Below are 14,058 nucleotides of genomic sequence, written 5' to 3'. Positions count from 1 at the left end.
AAACTTAGGCCCAGAGGGATTCGCTGACTTTACAAGGGGCATACAGCTAGTAAACGTCAGAGGTGAGATTCAATTTCAGTTCCTTCTGACTTCAAGTTTAGTACTCTGCCACACTAATAAATTCCAGGCGGCCCTCCTTCCTCTTAGATTAAAGAAAAATTTCTCTGGTTATTTTCTAAAGTTCCTTATAGCCTAGCTAGCCCTTGACTATCTTTTCCACCTTATGAGACATTATACCTCTTCTAAAATGAGAACTGTACTTGGGCAATCCCACCTGTCCTCTGAATTCCTCACACCTAACACTTCCTCTTATATTTCCTGTTTTCTAGCTCTATACCCTTGCACTAGCTACTCCCAGTGCCTGAAATGCATCTCTCCTCATCTCTGCCTCACAGAAAGTCTTTATTCCTTCAAGGTGCATCTAAGGCACCACCTTCTATATCATCTTTCCTCATTCCCTCAGCCTTCAACTGCTCCTACACTCTCTCTCAAACTACCTTGTATTTATTTGCATTTATTCCATTTGTTTGTATTTAATATATACTTTATATGTATTTGTCTTTCCATTACAAGGTAAGCTTCTTGAGGAAAATAATTGTTTCATTCTTTGCATTTTCATCCCCAACACTGAGCACAGTGTCTGACACAAAAGAGGTGTTTAATAAGTGTTCATTGATTGATCCTTTGACCACTAAGTATAACAACCAAGCATGGTCCTAGAAAATAGATGGAAAAATCTATCTCCCTCCTCTATTTGTAGAGTGAGGGAAGTACATGTGTGAAACATTACATAGACTATTAGAGTTGGCTAACATTTTGGTTAGATTTTCTAATAATCTTTTTTCTCCTCTTTATTGTTCTGTGTTATATAAGGGTTGTCTAAAACTATGTTAAATTTTTTTTTTAATTTAAGACAAATTCATCAATATCATGTGATCCTTTAAATTGTGCAGTATCTCTACAATATTTGTTCTAGCACACACATAAAGCATGATTAAAGGGGAAAAAAAATTCCAGTAAGCTGGTCTGGGCCCTAATCCTAGCATTATTCTTGCTGTGGATTCTTCTAACCATTTTCTCTGTTTATGTCAATGTTTTCAAGTTTGAAAATTGGATGATGCTCCTACCTATCTCAGTGGAATGCTATTCAGCAAATATCAGAAATCATTTGCCACAACCTAGTGAGGATAAGTAGGGATAAGATTGATTGAGTACCATCACTGAGACAAAGGAGGTGGACTGACCCACACAAAGATAAGTGAAAAATCAAAAGTATGAGAAGCTATAAAATGTCAAAAGAAGTAGAGAAAGACCTTCTGTGTGAGAACGCTGGCACAGGTTACCAAGGATGAGGTATGAATGAAGAATAATTTTCACAGATTCAGTGGATGTTTTTACAAAAGAAATCACATATCTACTAATCTGAAGATTGTTAATGTTTTTCTCCTGTAGAACCCACTTTGGCTGTTGTCTGGTAAAGCCCATGTTCCCCTTCTAAGAATATTGTCCTTAATTACATCAAAGAAAATATATGGGATTACAAAGGTAAGCAATTGTATTAAATTCTATTAATCAAAATATTTTTAAAAACCCAAAGTCAAAAGCTTCAGGTTAATAAACCCTCTGCTAGAATAATGAAGTATGAGTGTATTAAAAAAAATTTTTATTTGCCTTAATTGCCCTATTGTGTTTTTCTAATTTTTTCTAAGTCATATGCATTTATAAGCTTAATTTGTTGATTCAATAATAGTTCTCAATGGAATTTAAAAAATAGTTCTATAAAGGAAAACCTGGAAATGAGATTATACCTAATTTCAAATGAGAGAGAGCACTTTCTAAATCTTAAATAAATATATAAATTGCCAGCATTATTATCTACTTGTGCTGCATAGCACCTAGAATACTGCTACCCAGAAGCAGATGCTTAATACATGTTTATAATAATGTAGAGCCATCAATAGATTAACATGAAGTCTTTTCCCATGGTCTTTCCTCAGACTTCATACTGGAATTTGCTTTCTTGTATATAAATGATGACCACTTACTACTTTCTCCTTACTTTTAGCAAGAGCCAACTCTATTTTATACAGGAAGAAAATTTAGCCAATCTACAGGTGCAATAATAAAAAAAGATGTCTCATAAAGAATACAGATTTATTAATTTTTTATGATTTTCTCATAGAAAACCAGAAGAAATCACTGAATGCAGTTTAAAGAAATGAAATAAGGGAGCTGTTAGGCTGTTAGAACTGGGAGCATCTTGAGTATTTCTTATTATTTTCCTTATTATGCTCTTAGGCACTGATTAACTTTAACAGCTACCCAGAAGAAATGTCCAACCACTCATTGCATATTAATATGCATATTAGTGTACTCATTGTCTGTGCTTTCTCATTTTTGCTATCTGCATAGCCTACAAATGTTTTATCGGAGAGGAAAAGCTCAACATATATAGCATTTAAATAGGAGATTGAGAAATAGATTATATGTAATCTTCTTTTGTCCATGGAATCCCAAAGGACCTGCTTCTCAAATTCTGGCCTAGATTATAAATGTCCAGGGATTTCCAAAGATCTGGCCTGTTTTTCTTAGAATCAGACAGGTCTCAAAAACATTAGCATTAATTCCTGATTGGGTGCCATCATGGTGGAAACCAAGACTTCAACTTGATGACCTTAGAAAACGCAGAGCATCATCTTGCTTTTCCATCTTCTTATAGCTAAGTCATTGGTTGATTAAATGTTAGACAATAGCTAATCAGGATAGGCACGGTCTCAGTAATCTCTACTTAGAAGGGTTCTTTCAGCATAGTTATAGAAAACCTTCCTGAAATTGATCAATTCAGGATAGCTTATTAAAATCCAATTCTTAAAATAGCCCAGCGGCTATCCTCTGGCATAATTACTCTATCTAGTAACTGATAATTTCTTTGTATTGTAGGTCTTTAGAAGCCAACCATAAATCATGGATGAAAGCTCCAATAACATCCAACACTAGGTTGGAGTCAATGAGTGACCCATCAGCAAATGTAACCTTTGTCTATGGTGTAAGAAGCAGCCCTGAACTAATTTTGTCCCAAAGTCCTTGGCCTTCACTTTCATATAAAGAGAGATGTGTGTGTGTATGTGTGTGTGTGTGTGTATGTGTGTGTGTGTGTGTGTGTGTGTACACATACCTTGATAGATTATATATATATATATATATATAATCTATGAAGGAGGTACATTCATCTGTCTTCACATATTTTTGGCCTGGAACTAGTCCAAAAAGGTAATTGTCTTTATTTAACATAAAGGAGCACAACAAGGTTGGGTTACAGAGGAGGGGGAAAAGTTAGTAAGTGAGGTCAGGGCAGGTAGCTCACTGCAAAAGTTCATTGTGATTAGATTTAGGGCAGACCACAAAGTTCAAGATAATTGGAAGAAGAAAGTCAGGCTGAAAGACAGAAGGTTGGCCTACTGGGCAATATGGAGCTCCAATCCCAAAGAGAACTAGGTCCCTCCTGCAGATGCCTCACTAAACAACCCTAAAAAACCTTTTTTTCTTCAGAATTCCAGAGCTACCCAAGTGGCTTCACCCTCTCATTCAAACTTTCTGGTCATTAAAGGGGCCTGACCTATGTGCTCTGTCTTTAATCTTCATCAAGAAACAGCCATTCATCCTTAGGAGGCTTCAGGAGTTTGAGGTCATGAGCTACAGATGATTCATCATAGTCTTCTTCACAGTATTTAAGATCTTCAATATAGTCCTCAGGGAATCCAATTGCTTTAAATGCAGCACAATTCTGGCCATCATCAATGCATTCATTCCAGAATTCACCATCTCCTAATTTTATCTCCTTTGGTTCATGGACAGGGATTCCAACAGGTCCCAAGGCCCAATAAGGTGCCATTTTTATAAACACACGGAACCATCAAGGCAAAACCAAAATTTTTAAATTAGGTACTTGCATATAATTAAGAACTAATTAATTTTACTGAAATCTAGAATCTAATAATATCCCACTGTTATATTACTAAATAATTGGTACAGTAGATCATTTTATAATTCTATTTTAGAAGGTTCTTCCTTAATCACGATGACTACGTAAAATGTATTTGATTATTCTTTAGAAATAGCAAGGATAAAAATGCATATGTGGATAGATAGATAATTAATATTTCACTTCAAAGTAAAATATTTCATTGCTTCAGGTGTCATACAAGTTAGTCATATGCCACCCCTCATACAACTTTAAAAGCTCTTATGTTTTTTTTTAAAATTAAAAAAATCCTAAGGTACTTTCGTACAAAGTCAAAAATACATTTAGATGTCTAATAGCAGTATGATCAATGCCAGGTCCTAGAGTAATTAAGCTGGTGGTGGTGGTTTTGTGGTTCTTGTTGTTTAACAATGATGATGATGATGAAAATGCTGCCCCCACTGTGGTTTGGGGGGATCAGGGAGAATTAATCATTTGTCTGGGTACCTCAGTCAATAAACTCTTCGACATCCTGAACTGGATGGGATGCTGGTAAACTAAAGGAATAACTATGACACTCATAGAATATCTGGGTCAATAAAATAAAATCCCACATATTTCCTTAAGACGGTCCTTTGAATGTAATGTAGCTTGGTTAGATAAGTCCATAGGTGCCTGAGAGTTACTACAAACTAATACCACCTTTATACCTTAGTGATCCTGCTACAATGCCATCACTTACAATAGTAATCTTGAAAGTCTTAAATTCAGAAGAAATCTGGTTTTAAATACTTCCTTGAAATGTAAGGGAAACATCCAGATGGAGAGCTTAACAATTAACATTTAAAAAGGAGCAGACTAAGATGAAGTGAAGCTCCTTTAAGAGCATGAGAGAATTGAACAATAGACACTTCCTATGCAAATAATCATTAAAGGAGGAGATTACTTAGGGCAAAGTAAAGGTGGAAAGAGGAAGAAGTGGCATCAAATTCACACTCCAGAGTTTAAAGGAGCATCCCACCACATTAAAGGAAAAGCATTTTTTAAAATGATATTTTTGGATAAGAGAAAAAAAAGCAGAAATAGAAAAAAAAAGTATATTTTGACTTGGGCACACCATCATAAAGTACAGCAACAATATAGAGTATATTAATGGAACCAAAAATTATGATTCAATGGTATAAAAAAGAAATGTAAAATGTGACAAGTCAAGACAAAGAATTCTGTTTCAAACAGCTTATGGGTTTTTCTTTCTTCTTGTTATTATGAAAATGTCGTAAATTCTGAATGCCAGGCTAAAAGAATTTCTAAAAGACAAAGAAATTAAAGAAATTCATAATATTTGACCTAAGAACATAGGTAGCATTTTAAAACATTTTTGTAGGAATACAAAGGGCCATGCTAATGTTGTCAGATGCTGGTCTCAACTGTTTATATACCACTTTGCTCATTCAAGAGTCTAAGTAATTAATTTGTCCAGAATGATTAGTAGTAAGCATCAAAAAAGAAAGAAACAAGCTGGGACTATTGTTGAATTGCACATTTAGATGTGGTTTTAACCTACAACAACAGAAAAAAAAATGTCCTACACAGATTTTAGTTTATCATGTCAAATATTCAGAAAATATTGAACTGAGTTATTTATTAATGATAATAGCAAATAAACCCTTTACAAGTCCTCAAAAAGAAAAAAAAAGCATAAAGGGACAATCATACTGAACTCTTCCTTCATCCTATCAGAATAATGGTACTAATTATTAAATAATTCGTGAAATTCCATCTTTTCTATGCTTTGTACCTTCGAAATGTTCTGAATACCTAAAACACAATCCAGGTATTCACCCAGGTCTCCTTCTCTATTCAACAGTCTGATAAAGGAGTCATCTTTTTCTTCATCAAGGCTGTCCTTTTCTAAACTTACCCTTGATCTATCTCTTCTTGACTTCTCTAGGAGATTGTCCCCAAAATTGTTCCTTCCCATGCCAATATAAAATATTTCCCTTTCCACTATTTAATTCTCTGCTTCCAAAAACATATCCAATTCTCTCTAATCCTGAAAAAACTGCAGTAGGCCCTACCACTCCCTCAAAATAATACTCTCTATCACTTTTTTCCTTTCATCCAAACTTGTTGAAAAAAGCAATCTATGCTCATGACCTTTATTTCAGTCTTTTTTGTCACCTCTTAACCCTATGCAATGTGGCTTCCAGCCTTATTGCTCAACTGAAGCTGCCCTCTCCAGAGTTACTATGATCTATTAATGGACTAATTTGATGACCTTTCCTCGACCATTTTTTCCTTGATCTCTCTTCCTGTACTGTTGATAACTCTTTCTTCCCAGAGGAAACTATGCTTCTCTATGCTTCTATCCTTTCTGGTTTTTCATGAAACTGTTCTCTTCCGATTTTTTTTCCTACCTCTCTAAATAATCTTTCTCCGTCTCTTTTTTTTGGGAGCGTTATCCATTTCATAACTACTAACTACATGTTCTGTATTAGGCTTTCTTTTCATCTCACTCCACCCCGAGGGACAAACAGTTTCATCCTTGTTATCTAGGGGGGTCGGCTCAGTCCCGAAACTCAATTAGTTGAGGGCCAGGGTCCCTTACTGAGGCAGAGTTGAAGGAGATTTTCTACTTTAAGGATTTTTAGAGTTTCAGGGTCCCCTCTTCACCAGCACCTAGCATAGTACCTGGCATGTAGTAGGTACTTAATAAATGCTTATTGAAATATGCATCATAGCTTAAGTTTTCAGTACAAGCCTGCATACCTTTTGCCTTTCAGAACCTCTCACTATCACAATTCTCCTTTAATAACCTCGAGGACACAACAAAACACTATCCTGAATATACCCACACCAAGAGGACTGAAGCCTTCAAGGATACAGCTAAATACTATACTATCCAGATACATAATCATATTGAAAACACCTTTTCTGCCTTTTTTTTTAATTTAGTAGTCAGAATACAGTGATCGTATCATTTAAGATACTTAGGAATATAGTCAGGTATAAAATCATATTCATGTATTAGAATCAACCTAGTAAGAAAGAACTTGGCTCTAGTTTCCAAGAATATCCATTTTGACTTCAGGGTACTAAAACACGTATAACCAAACATATCATTGTACAACTCAGATGTCTCATATTAATTACACTAAAAATACCACCAGTCATCAATACACTGCACTAAATTCAAGAAAATGTACAAGGGCCAATGATGCTAGCAGGCAAACTTTGGACTTAGCTTATTTGTATGCTGAGCCACAGCAGCAACAAATTAATTTCTATTTGTGGTTAGTGAGGTACCACTTAAACAGCTCCATGGTTTACACAATGGCTTGAAATTGGAGGTGGTGAAATCAATCAACAATTTTTAAAATATAACTTCAGAATTAAATTCAATCTAAATAGTTCAATGCACAGGCCACTTGGCTATAGAATAAAAGAAATCCTGATTTTTCCATATACCTTGAGAGTTCAACTAGCACTTCCAAATAGAACTCTGGAGCAGGGTCTTATTCAATCAGAACAGAAGCCATTGCTAATTGCAGGAGAGAATCAGGAGATGAAAATGGAAGAGGGAAAGGAGGAAAAGAGTAAATGAACTAGATCATGTCATTAAACTGAATTTTTATACATTTGGAACATTATAAAAATGATTCTATTTAGTACCGATGAGAAAAAAAGGCACAGGTCTAGTTCATTAAAAGCATTTTTTTCCATTCAAACCCCATTTTCCTCCTCATCTTTTTCTGAGAAAGGAGAAAATACTATGTAAAAGCCTCAAGTTATCCATGAAATTGAGAGACTGTTCCAAAAAGTAATCAAGTGGGGAGACCAAGAGGGAGGCTATTGAAATAGTCCAAGAAAGAGGCAATGAGGGCTTGACCTAGTATTGAGTTTATGTGAGTGAAAAGAAAGGAGATCTTGGAGCTAGAAAATATACCATTTGATAGGTGATTGGACATGTGTGGAGAGTGAGAACAAGTAGCTGAGGAAGGTATTTAAATAGTCCAAGTGAGAGTCTTAGGTGTTTATTATGTGCTAAGTGTTATGCTAGGCACTAGGATAAAGAGGCAGAGGCTGTCCATGAGGGATAGAAAATAATGAAAGTACCATGAGTTTTGACAATAAACCCAGAAATATTGGTTCCAGTTTCATTCTCAAAGCTGCTCATGACTTCTGTTATCTGAACTGGTCTGCTGAGCTCCCAGTATACAGATTTACCCAAAGCAAATGTAAAACAGGATGGATTTTCAAAGTCAGCTCAGGAAAGAGCTAGAGGGGAAAAAAACCAGGCAGACATATTTAAAACTAAATACACCAAGGTCATCCTATTAATTATTCCTTTGCATACTTACAAATCAAACCTGAACTCTGTAGGCCCAACCCCCTCCCTCATCCCCTTTCCTCCTTCTACTTCCCTGTGGAAAACTATCTGGGCTAAGCATTTTGGCCAGTTAATGATGAGTTAACAATAAGTTTCAAACAGGGAAATACCACAATAAGAAGTCACCCACTTAAGGAACTATTGATAACTGCTATAGGAAAAGCTAAGACAGATATTCATGAAACAGCAATTGATAACTGCTTAATTCTGTGCTTCCCCATAGTTGTGTATGAAAAATGCACTATAATTCACTGTAGCACAAGACACACTGGAGTTGTCACCAGTAAAAAGAAGTATAAGTAAAAAAAAGAAAAAAAAAGTACCAATAACTGCCTCTGGTTGGACAATTACAACACTAGTTGCTGCAATTATAGATGAATGAAGTTCATTATGAGGCAATAAAAACTCTAAGAGTGTTTAATTGCCAAGGAAGATGTAAAATTATCAATAATCAGTGTGGCAAAGTAGGGATCAGTTTGGTGAATGGGTATATGTATATTTACACACAAATATTTGGAGAATATATAATTGTCAGTATAGAGAATTCCTGATGAAGGAGCTTTTTTCACTGAGAGATCACAACCCATCACTTCTTTCTAGGTAATTCATATTTATTTCTTCAGTAATCCATTAAGTTTTATGTTGTTTTTAAGTTCTGGGACAATTTGCTAGTTTAGAAAAGAACTTTATCTTTGCTTATTCTGAGACTAACAAGCTACTTCATCAATTGCATTATACAAATCTGGCCTTTTTCTTCTTTTTTTTTTTTTGGAGGGGGGGAGCCAGATTCTTGCTTCTTCCTATGCACTAGACAAAGTCCTTGGGGAGATAACTCACTTATTCAAGCATCTTCTGTCCAGACAAAACTATTTTAAGTGAGTACTTCTAAGTAATCTGCCTTCCTAAATGAGATGCGTGGCTTCCTTTAAAGACTGACTCTAGCAACTTTCAGACTTACAGTTTGAGACATATTTTTAAATTGTATGCCAATTTTTATTTCATATAGTTTTAAATTTGGTTTAATGATATTATTCTTGAGAAATCCCAACAGACATTTGTGTTTTGAGGAAAAATAAAAGGGTAGAGAAATTTAAAGGGAGACAATTTTAAGAGGGATGCTAAAAGATAAGAATTTAGTAAGGCGATTTCTAATAGCAGAAGCTCTAATGCATAAAGCTTTCATAAATTAATGGTCATACACAAGGTCATGAGTAGGCAAAGATAAATGCAAAGAAAGAGATGTATCATTCAAGAGATAAGCTAAAACAGGTCAATGAATGATTTTTTAAAAAGTTGAACTGAATCCAAAAACAAATGGGGAGTTGGTGGATTGATTGAGAAAGAAGAGTAATGCTGTCATATTTTTTTCTCCTGCATAACTTGATTAATATTCTATAGGTTAGAAAACCACTGTACATATTTTATGAAAGAATGATATAAGGATAGTAAAAAAAATAAAAATAAGCCAAGATTATCAGGTTTTAGAAAAAAATGGCAAATGATCTAAATTTGTTTTTATGATTAAAAACTTAATGTTGCCAGAGCCTCTCCATGGAGCTCAGTATTTTAGATAATTTCTTCTAATTTTATTACTTCTAAAAATATACCTGATTTTCAGGTAAAGAAATATAATTTACTTTATAATGTGGGAAATAAACTGGCCAAAAAGATTACAACAGTAAGCAAAGCATTAGGGAGAAGAATGAAATCACTACAATCATCCAAAAGTTCTTATTTTAAAATATGTATCTATTTATACTTATATCTGGCTTTCCTATATATCTATATCTACCTGTCTATCCATCCATTTATACATCTATGTATCTTTCTATATCCTTGTAGGCAAGGTCTACCTTTGATTTTTATTTAAAGTCTTAGTTCTTAACCCAGTAAGCATTTATTAAATGCTTTTCTCATTTCCAAATAAAAGTTCTTATTCCAGCTCCAGCGACATTTTCAAAGACACATAGTTCACTAGAAAGAAAATGATGAAGATGGATAAGCTAGTAACTGCTTTACCTACTTGCTGCATCCTCCAGACCCTCAAGCACAGTAGCTAAGAATGGTTATGATTACGAAACTTCTTCCAACTTATCAAACTGTCTGGACTAAATAGGGGGTAATTTTTTTCTTGGTCTGATCTTAGTGTCAAGTTGGGAAACAGCTGATGAATATGTATTCTCATCTGTAGAAATTACACCCAAGAACCTCCCTTGCCTATTCTATTCTAAAAGCAAATTTAATTTTTTGAGGTTTTCAGGCTTTTTTTCTTCTCTAGAAGGAGGTTGGGTTATCTGAAAGGTCCCTTCCAAATCTGAAATCAATGTTTCCATGAGATTCCCCCCCACCTCAAAAGAACTTTGTTACTGAAGCAGGGCAGCTAAAACTGACTTCGTGATGTAGTTACGTCCAACATGGTATTAAATCAACTTAATCACGCTGAATCCTGTGCATTTTCCTCTTACTTTCATTCTCCTTTGTAAATTAAGAGGGCTATATTTGATAGCCTCTAAGGTCCCATCTAGTTCTAAATCTATGATCCCATGATCCTATGTATAACTTCAAGGAACTTTCCATATTGATATGAATCTGTGCTTGAGTCATACATATACATACATATGTACACACAGCTATGCAAACATATATACAAATACTTGTGGATAGACTAATTTCAAAATAGATTCTACCTATGTGACTTTAACTTGCTTGGTTTGCAGTTTTTTAATCTGTAAAATGAGGGAATTGAATTAGATCATTCTCTAAAGATCCCTTGCCTTTCTAAGTCAGAAGTCCTAGCACCTTTTATAATGATTCTTGCCTATTACAAACAAAGAATGTTCTATTTCGAACCAATATTAGTTGTGGTCAAATTATATGAATTATATTGACGTGAAGTGAAAAATTAATTTTATCTGGATATTCTCATCATGACAAACACTATTATCTTTCCTAAGTCTTTTTTAAATCATTCCTTTCAGGATAATAATTAATGGAAACTCACATCAATATTTTTGTGGCCTATGGCTAGATTTTATTCCCATAATACAGCTGTGCATCATTTTTGTGAAGTTACAATAGCATTTCAAAGGACAGCTTTTACAAATAAATTAGGCATTTTCTTTCTCCATGCCTATATAGAACAATGGAGAGGAGTGAGAAGGTGAGGTATTTCGAGCCTTAAGAAATTTGTCTAGTAAACTAATATGTTTCAGAAGCAGAATTTGAAGCCAGATTTTTTTCACTCCCAGACATCATCCTCTTTCTCACATACATCTACTTCACATTGGCTTCCAACACATTTTAGGGAAAGCTACTAGGCTGCTAAGGAGTGCTTACAAATAGACTTAGCTTTTCCCTTTTGAAGCTCCATACATATAAAATGAAAAATTCTCCAAGGCTTTTTCCCTTATCATTCAATTTGCTAATGACTGCCCACTTCTTTTTGATGTGAATACTTTTTACCAGTCAACTAGTAGACATTTAGCAGGACTGGGTAACCTCACACACTAAAATTTGTAAAGATTACATACATATGTCATGTTTGTGTTAATTAGAGGCTTTGGTAAGGAAGTGATCATTCCTTGAAAAGCAAAATACCAAGGAAAAATAATTTCAAGCACTATAATAAAAATTTAGTACAGAATTCTTAAATGAGATTGACTTCAATAGTGCCCTTTGTCCTCCAACTTCTACCTGCTTAGAGAAACTAAAAGGTACTTCAATAAAGATCTATTAAAACTTGATATGTGGCCAAGGCAATTTATTTGATCTATTATGTTATTTCATTATTTAACTATTCACACTTTGGAGATTGATTTTATGAGGAAGACTGTACACTGATAAATATGAAGGCAAATGAGTATTAATTTCTTTTGTATCTAATTTTTAAAATATGAGCTATTTTTTCATGGACATTGTATAGTTTTTGTCAAAAACTATTTCTAAGATGAATAGTTCATATTCATTTATCTTAGCAAAAAAATCATGCAATCAGCCAAATAAAATCAGAGACTGCCCTGAACATAATTGGTCTTATTTTCTTTTTTCAAAACTGTCTGATAGGAATATTGTGCTTCAGCATGTAAAGGGACCCTTACGTAGCACAGGAGGCAGTTATCCAGGTAACATGATCAGTGTAGACAGCTGAATAGGATAATTCATGCCAAACAAATTCACTTAATGTTCACTTTGAGGCTTGGGTTATCGGGTTTGGCTGTCTACACTGATCAATATCAGGAGATAATTGCTAACTATGCACTTCATTTTGTACTTTGCAGGCACAGGCTGAAAGAATAAAAATCTGATAATAGAAAAAATTGCGCGCGCACACACACACACACACGGTTGAATGCTAAGCAAAATAAATTGAGATTAGGCTTTAACATCTTTTGTTTCTTAGATTGTATTTAGACATCATGATTTCATGTTTTATTGGTAAACTATAATAGTTGTTAGCAGGTATAAAAAAATCAAGCATCAAATTGTTTTTATTTGAATACTTAGATAGTAGAGATAAAAAATCGCAACTTAACAAAATTATCTTAAAACTCAACAATACCTTTTGGTGTTAATTTGTATCAATGAGCTAACTGATGTGATGTGAATATATTCAAGTATTTAGTAACTCCACAAGATTCTACTTCATCAGACTTTGAAGTGATACTGTTGAGAGCAGTTATCTACACTTTCTATCATGGGCTTCTTGAGGGATTGTTAATGGCAGGTGATTATACCTGAGGGCATTAGTGGCTTACTAATATTAACTGGGATTCTTTAATAACAGAAAAGTTAAGGAAGTCAAAAAACTACTTAATCCTATTAGTATCAAGGTCTAATTTTAATAAGATCTGACAGCATTAATAAAGGTCCTTTCAGGAGAGGAATGAGTTTTCTGTTCACATTTTTTTTTTCCCTACAGAAGGTGGACTTTGATATTCCACGCTTTTAGGACTAAAAGAACACCCAATCCATCATTTTATTGTACTCTATTGTGATTCCAGCACAGGTAAGAAAAAAGCTAATCTATATGAAATGTGAGGGGATCTTATGAGTAATTCCAGATCCTAGAGAGCACAAATGCCACTCAAAACTCTACTTCCCTTCAGATTAAAAATAACTACCACCAAAATAAAATAAAATAAAATAAAAAAACAACTACCACCAAAAAACCCCCAAAAACCAAACCAAAAAAACCCCAACCACCAAATAACAAAAACAACAAAACAAACCAAAACCAAGTTTGAAACAGAGTCCATGGAGGGAAATGTAAATGTAAACGGGGGGGAAATGAGGAGATCAGTACATTAAAACTGACATGCCTTTTAGAAGGAAATTAATATTTTCCCCAAAGATAATGGTGCTAATTGTTTACTGTTGCCTCTATCCCCTTCTCTTCATTTTATTTAATCCAAGCCTTTTTCAGGCCTTTATTGCCTCTCACCTGGACAACTATGAAAGCCACTGAGTGATTTTTCTGCTTCTTGCCTCTTCACTTAATTCAAGCATAATCTTGTATTAGTTTTGGTGAAATTATAATTTTAAACTAAGATCCTTAGATACTTTGATAAATCTCTAACCTCATCAGTGGGGGAACCTCCTCTAACAATACAGTTCACAATCCATACATGTATTATTCTATATGACTTTTGTCCATGTCCTCTTGTAAATTTCCCTAGGGAAGATGGGCAAGAAATTGTTGTTGATATTC

At 34.4% G+C, this 14,058-nt stretch overlaps 1 protein-coding gene across 2 annotated transcripts in view; it reads right to left on the bottom strand.

Annotated features, from left to right (window-relative positions):
* PCDH11X (protocadherin 11 X-linked) overlaps positions 1–14,058 on the bottom strand; it is a 576,990-nt gene that overhangs the window by 508,965 nt on the left and 53,967 nt on the right. The gene's annotated exons all lie outside the window — the stretch shown is intronic.

This window comes from Antechinus flavipes, chromosome X (genome assembly GCF_016432865.1).
Source record: "Antechinus flavipes isolate AdamAnt ecotype Samford, QLD, Australia chromosome X, AdamAnt_v2, whole genome shotgun sequence".
Taxonomy (NCBI): Eukaryota; Metazoa; Chordata; class Mammalia; order Dasyuromorphia; family Dasyuridae; genus Antechinus; species Antechinus flavipes.
Note: the sequence above shows the minus strand (reverse complement) of the source record. Positions and strands in the feature narration are given on the sequence as shown.